The sequence below is a fragment of the Balaenoptera musculus genome, chromosome 8 (assembly GCF_009873245.2).
Source record: "Balaenoptera musculus isolate JJ_BM4_2016_0621 chromosome 8, mBalMus1.pri.v3, whole genome shotgun sequence".
NCBI classification, from domain to species: Eukaryota; Metazoa; Chordata; class Mammalia; order Artiodactyla; family Balaenopteridae; genus Balaenoptera; species Balaenoptera musculus.
In genome coordinates this window covers 66907403-66925524 of record NC_045792.1, presented here as the reverse complement: position 1 = coordinate 66925524, position 18122 = coordinate 66907403, and the positions used below count along the sequence as shown (strand labels likewise).

The 18122-nt window shown below is 37.4% G+C and overlaps 1 non-coding gene across 1 annotated transcript; it reads right to left on the bottom strand.

The window, feature by feature from the left end:
• Positions 1-2318: 2318 nt before the first annotated feature.
• Positions 2319-2391, bottom strand: TRNAR-CCU. The gene has a single exon. It is a non-coding gene; the product is annotated as a tRNA-Arg (tRNA).
• Positions 2392-18122: the final 15731 nt, after the last annotated feature.

Genomic DNA, 18122 nt, shown 5'->3' with positions numbered 1-18122 from the left:
ATGCAAATGGAAACCACGATGAGATACCATTTCACACCCCCTAGAATGGTAAAAATAAAAATGAGGGCCAAGTGTTGTTGAGGATCTGGAATAGAACCTTATAGCTTGCAGATGGTGTTTGGCAGTTTCTCAAAATGTTATACATAGAATTACCACATGACCCAGTAATTACACTCCTAGGTGTATACCCAGTAGTATTGAAAACACACATGGACACAAAAAATTGTACATGATGTTCATAACTGCATTATTTACAATAGCTATAAAGTAGAAACAACCCAAATATCTATCATTATGAGTGGATAAACAAATTGTGATGTATCCATACAATGGCATGTTGTTTAGCCATAAAAAGAAATAAGTACTAATACATGTTACAACATGGATGAGCCTTGAAGCATTATGCTAAATGAAAGAAGCCAGACACACAATGCCACATATTATATGATTCTATTTATATGAAATGTCCAGAATAGGCAAATTCATAGAGACAGAAAATAGACTAGTAGGGACTTCCCTGGTGGCGCAGTGGTTAAGAATCCGCCTGCCAATGCAGGGGACATGGGTTTGATCCCTGGTCTGGGAAGATCCCACATGCCGTGGAGCAACTAAGCCCGTGCGCCACAGCTACTGAGCCTGCGCTCTAGAGCCCATGAGACACAACTACTGAGCCTGTGTGCCACAACTACTGAAGCCCACACACCTAGAGCCTGTGCTCTGCAACAAAGAGAAGCCACCGCAATGAGAATCCTGTGCACTGCAACAAAGAATAGCCCCCGCTCTTGGCAACTAGAGAAAGACCATGCGCAGCAACGAAGACCCAATGCTGCCAAAAATAAATAAATAAATAAATACACTTATTAAAAGAAAATAGACTAGTAGTTGTCAGGGGTTGAAGGGAGGTGAAAATGGGGAGTAACTGATGAAAATGTTCTGGTATCATATAGTAGTGATAGTTGCACAAGTTTGTGAATATACAGCAACCACTGAGTTGCATTCCTTAAAAGGGTGAATTTTATGGCATGTGAATTATAGCTCAATTAAAAAAAGAATGAGGGAGTGTAAGGGCTCATGTATTGCCCATTTGGGCTGATCTCTGAGCCGAACCATGCTAAACATTAACTGAGAAAGTAATACTATTATGTTATGACCCCTTTCCCTTCCCACATGGAAAATGTCCCAAGAAAAAGCTGACAAGTCAAGAGAATCCAGCAGAGCCAAACAGTCTCTGAAGAAGCAAGTTGGGATCTTTTTTTGAGAGGTTTATAATAATTTCTGTAGGAGACAGACCAAAAAAAAGCAGAAGAGCACCCTTTTCCTCACAATCTGCCTCAGCTTTCTCTGTTGCAAGGGACTGAGAATCATTCAAGTAACAGTTATGGGATAGCCGGGGTAATGGTACCCACAGGAATCACAAGACAGGAATCAGAATCATGTGGGAAGGCCTATGGCAACACAGGAAAGGACAGAAAGCCATGTTGCTGGGCAGTGGACAGTTCTTGGTTTGGCTTCCCAATATTCATCTTTTCCTGTTCTTAGCCCCCCAGTTTCCTTTTCCCCTATTGCCTCTTCCACTTTGATTAATTTGGAGCTATTATTTGAGATTTGGCTTGTAACCCAAGCTAGGAGGGCAGGCCCATGACCCAACCTAGGGCATTGTATATTCCCTCCCTGGAATTTGAATCTCTAGCACAGAGACAAAGAGACTGAAGCTATCAATGATCAAATTTCCCTTCTGTCTGTATAGCAGCATCTTGACCAGACCATTCCTGCCACCGAGACAGCTATTGTCTCTAGGGCTGTCTTGCTTCCCACCAGTCCTCAAGTCTGACTCTCCCACCTCCTGTCAATTTGATTATACCCCTAATGCCCCCTTTTAAAAAAAAAAAATTTATTTATCTATTTATTTGGCTGCGCTGGGTCTTAGTTGCAGCACGCGGGATCTTTTTTTTTTTTTTTAACTTTTTTGGGTTTATTTATTTATTTAATTTATTTATTTATGGCTGTGTTGGGTCTTCGTTTCTGTGCGAGGGCTTTCTCTAGTTGTGGCAAATGGGGGCCACTCTTCATCGCGGTGCGCGGGCCTCTCATTATCGCGGCCTCTCTTGTTGCGGAGCACAAGCTCCAGACGCGCAGGCTCAGTAATTGTGGCTCACGGGCCTAGTTGCTCCGCGGCATGTGGGATCTTCCCAGACCAGGGCTCGAACCCGTGTTCCCTGCATTGGTAGGCAGATTCTCAACCACTGCGCCACCGGGGAAGCGCCACCGGGGAAGCCCCACGCGGGATCTTTTAGTTGCAGCATTCATGCGGGATCTAGTTCCCCGACCAGGGATCGAACTCAGGCCCCCTGCATTAGGAGAGCAGAGTCTTAACCACTGGACCACCAGGGAAGTCCCCCCCAATGCCTTTTGAATAAATTCCCTTCTGGTTAAGTTAGAGCCATTTTCTGCAGCTTGCCACAGAGAGCTTCACTCATGAATGGCTGGAACCATGGTAGAGCTGGGTCCCATGGGACTGGGTGGTCATGCAGAATCCAAAACAGCTCTTGGGTCCTCAGCAGTAAAAACTGAAGTACTATCTCTCTAGTGCCCCATGATCAACTATTCTTTGTCTGCTATTCTCTGCATATGTTTCTTTCCCTACTACGAATTCATCCTCACCCTTTATCTTTTCTCCAGCTCACAGTTCCTGTATACTCAAACTTTCAATTAGTCTCTTCAACACATTCATGACCCCTTCAGGGGAGGGAAAACCATTCCTCTACCCTCTTAGGTTCTGTGGCCAGGCCTGAGAATTAAACTGATATAAGAGAGATTAACAGGAGAAATGTATACAAATTTTATTTAATATTGTTATGTGCACTTGGAGCCTTTATAGGAAAACTGAAGACCCGAAGAAGCAATTAGGACCAAGAGCTTATATACCTTTTTTTCTTTTTTTAATCAAAAAGGCAATAAATTTGTGGAGAAATGACAAGACAAAGGAAAAGAGTTTAACCTTCTAGGAGTGGTAAATTGTGAGGAAGTGACTAGGAAATAGTAGGGGAAAGTAATAACAGATAAGGGTTGTTTTAGTAGGTTGGTTTGTACAGATCAATTTTGGCATTGACTCCCAGTCTCTGGTGATAAGAATGTTCTTCTCTTCCTGATACGTGGAGGACACTTTTCTTATGGGAAATTTTATGATCTGCTTTTACGTAGAAAGGAGAAGTTCAGAGAGCCCTTCCTGCATCTGCTGTTTCTCAAATGCCTTCCACTCAAAATAATCAATGTGTCAAAGCTGCCTATTTCGATTCCCATTTGGCATGTTCTGCTCCCCTCAGGGATCAGGCTTCTGAGCCTCTGCTTTCATCCTTAATTTACTGAAACTTTCAGGATTCAGCAATTAAACTTCTGTGAGTGAGACTCTGCCCAGCTCATTCCCCAATAATCAGAGTGCCACACAGGGCCAGGACTAGGGTGAAGCAAGCAAGGCCCCCAGAGAACAGAATTTCAAAGGCATGCACTCTGTGATGCCAACCACGCACTTGTACAACCCCAAGAGGGAACGCCTCCTGATATGTTGCCCCATGGCGGTCTTGCTGGCCTCACCCTAGTGCTGGCCCTGGACTGCCTCAGCACAGTGTTTGGAGGGCTGGCCTAACGCTTGCTAGAGTGCCCTTGAGCCAATTTCCCCTCCCTAAAGTACATTCCTCAAATCCCCAAGGTTCTGGGAGGGGGCCTTTGCTTTTATCTTTCCCACGGAGTCCTCATATTATGCTCCAGAATTTACCTTGTCCCAGGGTGGTTGAAGGTGGAAGCACACATTCTCTTCACCCCCCGATTCTCAGAGCTATTCTCCCTTACCTTAGGCTCTCATCATAAGATTCCTCTGAAAATAATGAGCCATCCATTTTCCAAAATGTGAACAACTCAATCTTTTATAATATCACATGTAGGCTTACAACCAAGCAGTCAAGCTCGTTTTGGATATTTCCTACTTCTAGTTACTTGGACAAAATCACATCCCTTCCTTCAAAACAGTGATTTTTAGGTGTAGGCTATTCTATTTCCAGATTAAGAAAAAATGTTTTTAATATCATTTTCAAGGATGTGGTTCTGCTAAAAAAAAAAAAAAAACCAATTTACCCCTCTAAATAGGACACTCAATTTTTCAACATAAACCATCTATATTTGTATATTTTTACTGAATTCCCCAAGGAAAGTTGATAGATACTTGACTCATATTCATGTAACTAAAAAGTCATGCAAAAATAATACTTTCCAGAGTACGGGGAGGGTCTGCTCCTCAAAGTAATCTGTTTTTCCATCCTGTGTGGCAGAAGGTGCTTGCAGCATATAAAATGAAAATGTTCTTGCATCTACTCTTTTTGTAAGGTTCAGTCTTTAGTAAGCAAACTCCTTCCTCAGTTAAGGCAAAGAATTTCATGTCATTCCACCGTACAGGATGTGGGCCAGCCTATGTATTGGTGGTTCTTCAGTCAGGTGCCTACCTGGCCTCAATCAGCTGTGGCCATGTGGTATGGGGTGAGGTAGTCACATAATATAAAACAGGGTTACTTGGTCAGCATGGGCCATAAATGGTCTGGGGTAGAAGCAAGGTATTTACATCATTAACACAGACCAAAAGTGATTCTAATTTGAGAATCCCTAGGAAATGCATCTTTGAAAACAAAAGGTATCTAGTGATAAATTCCCCATAAAGGAGAAGGAGCAGGGAATATCTGTGATTGGGATTTGATCTCCTCTACTCCCAGCCCAGCTTGGTGTACATGGGGCTGATCCATATAAATAGGCAAAGTTTCAGAGAACAGGTTGAGAGAATGGAACATTTTGTTTACGACAAAGACTTCCAAAGGGCAGAGTGTATTGGGGAAGTTGCAGAGGAATATGATACTGCGTCAGATCACTAGCTAGGCGATGCTCAGAGCCGTATAATTTAGTACGTCCATCCTTTAAAAAATGCTTCTTGACCACACTTCCCTTTGCAAAAGCTTCTTTATTTCTCAACTCCACCTTACTGCAAAACTCCTCAAAAGGGTTGTCTATTATCTCTATTTTATTTCCTATCCTCATATTCCCTCTTATATTCACTTCATTCAGGCTTTATCTCTATAACTTTGGCAAAGTAATCAATCTTTATGTTTCCAGGTCCAATGATTATTTTTCAGTTTCATCTTGTTAACCGCCAGCAGTGTTTGACACACTTGATCATTTCCTCTTTCTTGAAATATTTCTTCACTTGGCTTTAAGGGCATCATATCTCTTTGATTTTCCTTCTACCTCATAGACCATTCGTTCAGAGCCTCCATTGTTGATTTCTCCTCCTCAGCATTTATTGGAGTCTACCAAGGCTTAATGCCCAGCTCTCTTCTTTATCCACCTTCCCTCCCTAGATTATCTCATCCAGTATCATTACTTTAAGTGGCATCTATATGCTGATGACTCCCCCAAATTCTTATCTCTAGTCCTGACCTTTACCCCACTCCCAAGTCAATAACTTTTACAACCACTTCTTGGTGTCTCCACTTGGAGAGTGTAAAAGTTTACATGTCCAACATTGTCTTTCTTCCCCCAAACCTGCTCTTCGTATAGTTTTTCTTATTTTAATAAGTGGCAACTCCATTCTATCCATTGCTCAGACAAAAAATGATCCTGGATTCCTCTAACACCTCATATCCACTCCCTCTGGAAATCCTATTTCTTCTACCTTTAAAATATAACTTGAATCTAGCCATTTATCACCACCACTTATGCTACCCTGTTTCAAGCCACCATAGCTCTCATCTGGATTAATAGCCTCCTCACTTATCTTCCTGTGTTTCTATCCCCACCTTCCCACATAGTCTATTGTTAAGACAGCAGCCATAATGATCCTTTTAATACATAATTCAGATCATGTTACTCTTGCACAACCCTTCTACCCCACCCCAACCCCTGCATTTCCAATCAGTGAGAGGATACATTTTTAGTACTTGGCATTGTGTATATTTGGATAGTCCTTTGGTTAAATATTTTTATTGAAGCATAATTGATTTAAAATATCATATTAGTTTCAGGTGTATCACATAGTGACTCAATATTTTTATAGATTAAATAGATTTTATAAATTTAAAGTTATAAAATGTTGCCTATATTCTTGTGCTGTACAATATATCTTTGCAGTGTACTTATTTTATACATAGTAGTTTGTACCTCTTAATCCCCTACCCCTATCTTGCTCCTCCCCACTGGTAACCACAGTTTGTTTTCTATATCTGTGAGTCTGTTTCTGTTTTGTTATGTTCATTTGTTTCTTTTATTTTTTAGATACCACATATGTGGTAACATACAGTATTTGTCTTTCTCCATCTGACTTATTTCACTAAGCAATAATACCCTCCAGGTCCATTCACTTGTTGCAAATGGCAAAATTTCATTCTTTTTATATGGCTAATTAATATTGTATTGCATATATACCACATCTTCTTTATCCATTCATCTGTTGATGGACACTTAAGTTGTTCCATATCTTGGCTATTGTAAATAATGCTGCTATGAACATCAGGGTGCATGGATCTTTTCAAATTAGTGTTTTCATTTTTTTCTGGATATATACCCAGGAGTGGAATTGCTGCATCATATGGTAACTCTATTTTTGTGTTTTGAGGAACTTCCATACTGTTTTCCATAGTGCACACCAATTTTCCTTCCCACCAACAGTGTACTAGGGTACACGTTTCCCCACATTTGTTATTTGTAGACTTTTTGATGATAGCCATTCTGACAGGTGTGAGGTCATATCTCATTCCTTTGGCTAAAATTTAAAGTAAGAAATCTGTATTAGTTTCCTATTTCTGTGTTAAAAATTACCACAAACTTAGTGGCTTAAAACGAAACAAATTTATTCTCTTACAGTTCTGGAGGTCAGAAGACTAAAATCAAGATATCAGCAGGGCTGTATTCATTCTAGAGGCTTCAGGAAAGAATGTATCTTTGCCTTTTTTAGCCTCTAGAGGCTGCCTGCATTTCTTTCCTCATGGCCCATTTCTTGCCTCATGGCTCATTCCTTGCAACACTCCAACTTCTTGCTTCCACTTTCAGATCTCCTAGGAGACCTGGAGACCCTAGGACCCTTGTGATTACTTCAGACCCACTCTGATAATACAGGATAATTTCCCCATTTAAAAATCCTTAATCACATCTGCAAAGTTCCTTTTGCTATATATGATAACATTCAGTGGTTCTTGGGGGACCACTATTCAGCCTACCACAATCTCTTTCTCACATTGTTCACAAACATAAATTCTGATGAATTTCAGGCCCATGTATTTTTTATTTTTATTTTTAAAAATATTTTATTTATTTATTTATTTATTTATTTGGTTGCGCCAGGTCTTGGTTTGGTGCTAAGGATCTTCATTGCCACATGCGGGATCTTTGTTGCGGCATGTGGGCTTTAGTTGTGCCATGCGGGATCTTTAGTTGCAGTATGAAAACTCTTAGTTGCGGCATGTGGGATCTAGTTCTCTGACCAGGGCTCGAACCCGGGCCCCCTGCATTGGGAGTGTGGAGTCTTAGTCACTGGACCACCAGGGAAGTCCCTCAGACCCATGTGTCTTTTAAAAAACATATCTTTCAAAGAATAAAAGAAAATTTAAGGGAATAGATTTATAATTCTAGATGTAGAAAGTCCTTAAATGAGTTTCAGAAACCTAAATCAGAGTGACATCAGTGAAAATTTTAATTTTTTAATTATTTTTATTTTTAATTTTTTAATTTTTAAAATTTTGGCCACCTGCATGGCTTGCGGGATCTCACTCCCCTGACTAGGGATTGAACCTGGGCCACAGCAGTGAAAGCACCAAATCCTAACCACTAGACCACGAGGGAACTCCCACATCAGTGAAAATTTTAAAGTAGAGAGGGAAATCCAAAGTTCTTCCCCTCCATAAAAGCAGTAAATAAACTGGGAAAAAAACCACAAAACTGTCAAAACCAACTTTATCAGAACCTCTAGAAAGTAATAAAAAGTTCACAACCAAGCAAATGCTTAATCAAGAAAAAAAAAAAGGTGAATCTTGGTAAGACAGCTTTGTGGAATTTTGATTTTCACTCCTTATCCTCCATCCCTCACTCCCTGGTTCATTCAGCAGCAGCTTTCAAGACATCTTGCGTTATAGGTTAAGTTCCAAGTGCCAGAGAGAGCAGAACAGACCTTATTCTCAAAGAATTGTGGTAGTTTTTTTTTTTAACTTGTCTGGTGGTTCCCTCAAAGACCAGATCAAAGGGCTTGCCTTTATTTCACCTAACTTGGATCTCTCCCGATGCTAAGGCAGTTACCTGGAGGTATTTATCAAAAACATTTAAAGGCAAATGTATTATCTGTTGCTGCCTGGGGCAAAAAATAACAGTTGGAACAAGCAATAGAAAAGCTTGGGAGGGGAAATCCTGAGAAATGAGATGCTTTGGGGAATAAGGCTTTTGAAAAGTTCCCAAGACTCTGGAAGGGCATTGCATGCCCAGGGCTGGTGTGTGTTCAGAAAGACCGGAGAAGACCCTGGGCTCTCACCTCTAGCTGGCCTTAAGTCTCTGCTCAAGCAGGAAGTGAAGGCTAAGGCAGAATTGCTAACATCTGGATAAATGCTGAATGTGTGTCACAACATGCACATGGAGACCCGTAACAAACTGGGAGGTTTTCTGTTGTTGTTTTCCAGACATTAAAGGAAATCTGTCAAATCATTAGCTGATCACTGAGATAATTGAATAGAGACTTCAGTGGCCCACATGACCAAAAAAAAAGTGTTTACAAAATGAATTCAGAAAACTCAATAAAGAAACAAACAACAACCACAACAAGCAGGAACAGCAAACCTTGGAGAGGAAAGAATATAATTTCTGTAGTTGCTGCATTGTAATATTCAAAAGGTACTTGTACAAAGAAGTAAAGCAAACCAGGAGAACAAAGTCTCATCAAATAGAGAATATCAATAAATAAATAGAGATTATTTTAAAATGAACCAAATAGAAATTCTGGAGTTGAAAAATGTATAACTGAAATTAAAAATTCACTTGAGGGGTTCAACAGCAGATTTAAACATGCAGAAGAAAGAGTCAGTGAAATTAAAGATAGGTCAATTGAGATTATCTGATCTGAGGAGCACAAAGAAAAATGAATGAAAAAAAATGAAGAATCTCAGAAATTTGTGAGACACCACCAAGCATACCAACGTACACGTAATTGGAGTCCCAGAAGGAGAGAAGAGAAAGGGACAGAAAGAATGTTTGAAGAAATAATGGCTGAAAACCTCCTAGATTTGATAAAAGATGTGAATGGTCATATTCAAAAAGCTCAGTGAACTTCAAGTAGGACAAAATCAAGGAGATACACACCAAGATACATTATAATCAAACTGTCAAAAATCAAAGACAAAGAGAATCATGAAATCAGCAAGAGAGAAATGACTTGTCAAGCACAAGGGATCATCAATAAGATTAACAGCTGATTTCTCATCAGAAACCACAGAGGCCAGAGGGTATGAGACAACATATTCAAAATGCTAAAAGCAAAAAAAACCCCCTGTCAACCAAGAATTATATATCCAGCAAAATGATCTTGCAGAAATGAAAGAGGTATACTTATTGCATCATTTTTCACAATAGCCAGTATGTGGAAGCAACCTAAATGCCCATCAGTGGATTAAAGGATAAAGAAAATATTGAACATACATATAATAGAATATTATTCAGTCTTAAAAAAGGAGGAAATCCTGTCGTATACTACAGCAAGGATGAACTTTGAAGACAGTATGCTAAGTAAAATAATCCAATCACAAAAAGACAAACACTCATGATTCCATTTATATGAAATATCTAAAGTAATCAAACTCATAGAAATGAAAGAATAGTAGTTTCCAGGGGCTGGGGTGAGGAGGAAATGGGAGTTGTTGTTCAATGAATATAGAGTTTCAGTTATGCAAGATGAAAAAGTTCTAGAGAACTGTTGTACAACTATGTGCATATAGATAACAATACTGTAACATATACTTAAAAGTTGTTAAGATGGTAAATTTATGTCATGTGTTTTTTTTTTTTTACCACACACAAGAAAAGTCTAACAAAAAAGGAGGAAACCAAGACTTTCCCAGATAAATAAAAACTGAGAAATTGTTTCTGGTAAACATTCCCCTACAAGAAATGAAAAAAGGAGCCCTTTAATCTGAAATAAAAGGACACTAGACAGTAAATTCAAATCCACATGAAGAAATATCCACTAATAAAGGTAACCACATAGCTAAATATAAAAGTTAGTCTTAATGTATTTTTGGTTATAACTTCTCTTTTTAGTCTATTCAATTTAAAAAAATCTACATAAAACAATAATTATAAATCTATGTTGGGCACATATTGTGTAAAAATGTAATTTGAGACAATAACAGCATAGGGAGTGGAGGAGCTATATAGGAACAACGTTTTTATATATTATTGAAACTAAGTTGGTATTAACTTGAATTATCTTGTTGTAAATTAAGATGTTAATTGTAATCCCATGGGAAACCATTAATAAAATAACTAGAAAATATATAGTAAAGGAATTGAAAAGGAAAAAATGGTATACTAGAAAACTATTATTTAATTAATTACTATCCACTTAACACAAAAGAAGGCAGTAATAGGGTAACTACGGAACAAAAAAGATATGAGACATATGTAAAACAAATAGACAAATCACAAAAGTAAATCCTTTTCTATCAGTTATTACATTAAATATAAATGGGTTAAACTCTCAAATTTAAAGCAGAGATTGGCAGAATGGATAAAAATTTGATCAAACTATAAGCTGTCTACAAGAGACTCACTTTAGATCCAGGACACAAATAGACTGAGAATGAAAGAATGGAAAAAGATATTTCAGTAACCAAAAGAGAGCAAACAGTAAGCAAAAGAGAATTGGAGTGGCTATTCTAATATCAGACAAAATAGACTTTAAGACAAAAATTGTTACACAAGATAAATAGGGACATTACATAATAATAAAAGAGTCAATTCATCAAGAAGATACAGCAATTGCAAACATATATGCAACTAACAACAGAGACCTAAAATATATTAAGCAAAAACTGACAGAGTTGAAGAGAGAAATAGACATTTCAACAACAGTAATTGGAGACTTCAACACCTCACTTTCAATAATCAATAGAACAACTAGGCAAAAGATAAACAAGGAAATATAAAACTTGAATGACTATAAATCAACTAGACCTAACAGACATGTGTAGAACACTTCAGCCAAAAACAGCAGGACTCACATTATTCCCAACTGTACATGGAACATTCTTCAGCACAGAACATGTTGGGTCATGAAACAAATCTCAATAAAGTTTAAAATATTGAAATGATATAAAGTATCTTCTCTGACAACAATGGAATGAAATTAGAAATCAATAAAAGAAGAAAATCTGGAGATTCACAAATATGTGGAAATTAAACTACACAGTCTTAAACAACCAATGGGTCAAAGAAGAAATCAAAAAGGAAATTAGAAAATACTTTGAGATGAATGGAAACAAAAACACAACATACCAAAACTTATGAGATGCAGCGAAAGCAGTGCTCAGGGGGAAATTTATAGATGTAAACATCTACATTTTTAAAAAAGAAGAAAGATCTCAAATCCACAACCCAACATTCCACCTTAAGGAACTAGAAAAAGAAGAGCAAACTAACCACAAAGCAACTAGAAGAAATGAAACAATACAGATTAGAGCAGAGATAAACAAAATAGAGAATAGAAAAATAGAAAGAATCAGTGAAACCAAAGGTTGGTCCTTTGAAGAGATCAACAAAACTAAACTTTTAGCTAGACTGACCCAGCAAAACAGAGAGAAGACTCAAATTAATAAAATCAAGAATGAAAATGGAGACATTACTTTCAACCTTGCATAAATAGAAAGTTCATAAGAGAATGCTTTGAAAAATGTACACCAAGAAATTGGATAAACTGGATAAAATAGACACATTCCTTGAAACACACAAAAACTAAAACTGACTAAAGAATAAATAGAAAATTTGAATAAACCTGTAGCAAGTAAAAAGATTGATTCAGTTATCTGAAAACTTCCAACTAATAAAAGCCCAGGATCAGATGTCTTCACTAGTGAATTTTATCAAACATTTAAAGAAGAATTAACACCAGTCCTCAAGCTCTTCCAAAAAAAATGGAAGAGGAGATAACACTACCTAACTCATGTGAGACCAGTATTACTTTGATACCAAAGCCAGACAAAGAAACCACAATAAAAGAAAGTACAGACCAATATCCTTTATGAATAAAGATGTAAAATTCCTCAACAAAATAGTAGCAAATGAAATCCAGCTGCATATTAAAAGGATTATACACCATGACCAAGTAGGATTTATTCCAGGAATGTAAGGGTGTATCAACATGAAAATCAGTCAGTGTAATACACCATATTATGAAAATGGAGAGGGGAAAGTCACATAATCAACTTGATAGATGCAGAAAAAGCATTTGACAAATTCCAGTACCCTTTCATGAAAAAAACCCAAAAAAGCCTGTATAAGCCAGGAAGAGACGGAATCCTCCCCAACCTAAAAAAGGGCATCAATGAAAAAACTCACAGCTAACATCATGCTTGAAGCTTTCTCCCTAAAATCAGGAACAAGACAAGGATATCTGCTTTCACACTTCTTTCCACTATCTAGCATTGGAAGGTCTAGTCAGGGCAATTAGGCAAGAAAAAGAAATAAAAGTCATCCAAATTGGAAAAGAAGATGTAAAGCTATTTCTATTCACAGATGACATCATTTTAAATATTGAAAACCATAAAGAATCTATTCAAAAACTATTAGAACTAATAAATGAATTCAGCAAAGTTGCAGGATACAAGATCACTTACAAACATCAGTTGTATTTCTATACTCTTCAATGAACGACCTGAAAATGAAATTAAGAACACAGTTCTATTTACAACATCATCAAAAATAATAAAATACTTCATAAATTTAACTGAGGAGGTACAAGACTCATATACTGGAAACTGTAAAACACTGCTGATAGAAATTAAAGAAAACCTGAATAAATAAAAAGACGTTCTGTGTTCATTGATTGGAAGACAATATTGTTAAGATGACAGTATTCCCTAAATTTACAGATGCAGTGCAATCCCTATCAAAATTTCAATTGCCTGTTTTCCAGAAATGGATAAGTTGATCCTAAAATCCATATGAAATAGCAAGGGACCCATAATAGTCAAAACAATCTTAAAAAGAACAAAGTTAGGGGACTCACAATTCTAACCTTCAAAACCTACTACAAAGCCACAGTAATCAAAACAGTGCAGTATTGGTATAAATATAGACATATAGATCAATGAAATAGAATTTTGAGTCCAGAAAGAAACCCTCACATTTATGGTCAACTGATTTTCAACAAGGGTGCCAACACTATTCAGTGGGACAAGAATAGTCTTTTCAACAAATGGTGCTGGGACAACTGGATATCCGTATGCATAAGAATGAAGTTGGACCCTTACCTCACACCATACACAAAAATTAACTCAAAATGGATCAAGATTTAATGTAAGTGATAATATAAAACTCTTAGAGGAAAACATAGGAGCAAATTTCCATTTCTTGGATTTAGCAGTGAAATCTTAGATAGGATATTAAAAACACAAGCAAAGAATATATAAGAAATAGAAAAAAATTAGTTAGACTTCATTACAGTAAAAAACTCCTGTGCACTGAAGGACACTATCAAGAAAAAAGACAACCCACAGAATGGGAGAAAATATTTACAACTCAAATATCTGATAAGGATCTAGTATTCAGAATATATTTTAACCTCTTACAACTCATCAACAAAAAGGCAAACAACTCAATTAAAAAATAGGCAAAAAACAAAAGGAATAAAACATCTAGGAATAAACCTACCTACAGAGACAAAAGACCTGTATGCAGAAAACTATAAGACACTGATGAAAGAAATTAGAGATGATACAACCAGATGGAGAGATATACCATGTTCTTGGATTGGAAGCATCAACATTGTGAAAATGACTATACTACCCAAAGCAATCTACAGATTCAATGCAATCCCTATCAAACTACCAATGGCATTTTTCACAGAACTAGAACAAAAAATTTCACAATGTGTATGGAAGCACAAAAGGCCCCAAATAGCCAAAGCAATCTTAAGAAAGAAAAACGGAGCTGGAGGAATCAGGTTCCCTGACTTCAGACTATACTACAAAGCTACAGTCATCGAGGCAGTATGGTACTGGCACAAAAACAGAAATATAGATCAATGAAACAGGATAGAAAGCCCTGAGAAAAACCCACACACATATGGTCACCTTATCTTTGATAAAGGAGGCAAGAATATACAAAGGAGAAAAGACAGCCTCTTCAATAAGCGGTGCTGGGAAAACTGGACAGCTACATGTCAAAGAATGAAATTAGAACACTCCCTAACACCATACACAAAAATAAACTCAAAATAGATTAAAGACCTAAGTGTAAGACCAGACACTATAAAACTCTTAGAGGAAAACATAGGCAGAACACTATGACATAAATCCCAGCAAGATCCTTTTTGACCCACCTCCTAGAGAAAGGGAAATAAAAACAAAAGTAAACAAATGGGACCCAAAGAAACTTAAAGGCTCTTGCACATCAAAGGAAACCATAAACAAGACAAAAAGACAACCCTCAGAATGGGAGAAAATATTTGCAAGCAAAGCAACTGACAAAGGATTAATCTCCAAAATATACATGCAGCTCAATATCAAAGAAACAAACAACCCAATCCAAAAATGGGCAGAAGACCTAAATAGACATCTCTCCAAAGAAGATATACCGATTGCCAACAAACACATGAAAAGATGCTCAACATCAGTATCATTAGAGAAATACAAATCAAAGCTACAATGAGGTATCACCTCACATCAGTCAGAATGGCCATCATCAAAAAGTCTACAAAAAATAAATGCTGGAGAGGCTGTGGAGAAATGGGAACCCTCTTGCACTGTTGGTGGGAATGTAAATTGATACAGCCACTATGAAGAACAGTATGGAGGTTCCTTTAAAAACTAAAAATAGAACTACCATACGACCCAGCAATCCCACTACTGGGCATGTACCCTGAGAAAACCATAATTCAAAAAGAGTCATGTACCACAATGTTCACTGCAGCTCTATTTACAATAGCCAGGACATGGAAGCAACCTAAGTATCCATCGACAGATGAATGGATAAAGAAGAAGTGGCACATATATACAATGGAATATTACTCAGCCATAAAAAGAAACAAAATTGAGTTATTTGTGGTGAGGTGGATGGACCTAGAGTGTCATACAGAGTGAAGTAAGTCAGAAAGAGAAAAACAAATACCATAAGCTAACACATATATATGGAATCTAAAAAAAAAAAAAAAAAGGTTCTGAAGAACCTAGGGGCAAGACAGGAATAAAGATGCAGACGTAGAGAATGGACTTGAGGACACAGGGAGGGGGAACGGTAAGCTGGGACAAAGTGAGAGAGTGGCATTGACATATATACACTACCAAATGTAAAATAGATAGCTAGTTGGAAGCAGCCACAGAGCACAGGGAGATCAGCTCAGTGCTTTGTGACCACCTAGAGGGGTGGGATAGGGAAGGTGGGAGGGAGACACAAGAGGGAGGAGATATGGGGATATATGTATATGTATAGCTGATTCACTTTGTTATAAAGCATTAACTAACACACCATTGTAAAGCAATTATACTCCAATAAAGATGTTAAAAATAAATAAATAAAGTTAATAAGCTAAAAAAAAAAAAAAAAAGAATAGCTACCTTGCTTACCTTGCTGGGTTGCTGAGAAAGGCATTGTAAAAGGAAAAATACTAATAAGATCAAAAGAATTAGAAAGTTGATCTTTCATATCAACTCAATAATGTAAAATCTCAGGGGGTTACAAGCTGCCAAAACACTTGGGACAGACTGTCCACAGAGGCTCATTTTGGACCAAGTCCAACTTTATTCTTTATCCTCTGCATAGTAATACACACCAGCCTCAGATTGTGTCCAGGTTTCCCCCTCATCATTTCAGGAAAACTGCTCTTGAATCAACACTAAGTCATTTCTATCGTTTCTATCTCACAGGTTCATTGACTTGACTAAAATGCATATCAGTCACTCCCACCCACTTAAACCATGTATTTTTGAGAATTATGTATTCAAGTGAGGCAGTATCAGAGAATAATTAAGAGGCTCTTGGGTCAGATTGCCTTGGCTTAAAGCTGAGCTCCACACCTTAATAAATATGTAGGCTTGGTAAATATGTAGGCATGCCTCAGTGAAGTGGGTTAAGAAAAGTACCTAATATGTAGAATTGTTATGCAGTGAAATGACAAAACAAATGGTAGTTTATTAGAACAGTGTCTAGCACACCTTAAGCACTCAATTAATGTTAGCTCTTTGTTAACAGTCCCTTTATCTTCCTGGGTCTTTTGTGGAACCTAAATGAGTCCTTTCTGGGTCTGGATTGAGAAAATTCCTCATCCTGAATGGATGGAAACACCATCTGGGCTTTCCAGTCTCCCCACCCTCGCTACATAGAGGTCTCATTTTTTCATTTCTATAGGTTCATATATTTTAAATTCTTAGACGCCACCCCCCACTCTACCACCCCCAACCCCACCCCACTGAAAGTAAGTTGAAGCTTAAATAGAATACCTATTTCACCAGGTTAGCTACAATCCCAGAGCTGGTCACTGCTGATCATATCCCAGCTGTAATTCATATTTCCACAGAACTGATGACAAGGACCATGATGATAGCCAACATTTATTAAGCACAGTTATGTACAGCATCTAATAGTACTAGGCACAGTTCTAGTGCTTTACATGTGATTCATGTGATCATAAAAACAATCCTATGAGGACACTGAGGTTAAATAATGTGTCTAAGACCACCCTGCTACTAAATGGTGGAGCCTAGACTGCTGCACCCCTATTCCCTCCCCAAAATCTTAATTACCTTTGCAATAGTGTGGAGTTTTTACAAATCAAATAAAAGTCAGAAATCACAGAAAGTACCAACTTGTTCAACTTGTTCAAAGTCAGAAATCACAGAAAGTACCAACTGTTCAAAGTCAGAAATCACAGAAAGTACCAACTTGTTCAACTGTTCAACTAAAGCACTCTATTTCTGGTGGGAGTGTAAATTGATATAATTAATTTGGAACACAACCTGGCATTATATACTGAAGTTGAATATGATGAATTCCCTATGGCCCAGAAAATCCATTCAGTTTCTAAGTGTGATCCTTAGAACAGCATTTCTCAAATATTTTTGGTTCCAAGACCCTATTATAGTGTTAAAAATTGTTAAGAACTCCGAAGAGCTTTTGTTTATGAAAGTTATAGCTATCAGTATTTCCCATATTATAAACTACAACTGAGACATTTTAAGAATCTTTACTTTTAATTCACTTAAAAATAACGATAATAATAATCAAGTTGCATGTTAGCAGAAATAACATTTTTATGGAGAACAGCTTTATTTTCCAATACAAAGCACAGTTGACCCTTGAAAAACATGGGTTTGAACTGTGGAGGTCCACTTACATGTGGATTTTTGTTTTCAATAAATAGGTATTGCAGCCCTACATGATCTGTGGTTAGTTGAATCTGCAGATGTTGAATGACAGAATGGAAGGCCAACTTGTAAACTTACAGGTGAATATTCTACCGTGTGGAGGGTCATCACCCCTAACCCCTGGATTGTTCAAGGGTCAGCTGTAGTGAGATGAGTGATATTGTTTTACATTTTTAAAAATTGAAGTGTAATTGACCTACAATACTATATTCATTCCAGGTACACAGCATAGTGATTCGATATTTCTATGTTACAAAATGATCACCACAATTAGTTACCATCTGGTCAACATACAAAGTTATTATAATGTTATTGACTATATTCCCCATGCTATACATTTTATACCTTTCACGCATTTATTTTGTAATGGAAGATTGTACCTCTTAATCTCCCTCACCTATTTCACTCATCCTTCCACTCTCCTCCCCTCTGGCAACCACTGGTTTATTTTCTTTATCTTTGAGTCTTTCTATATGG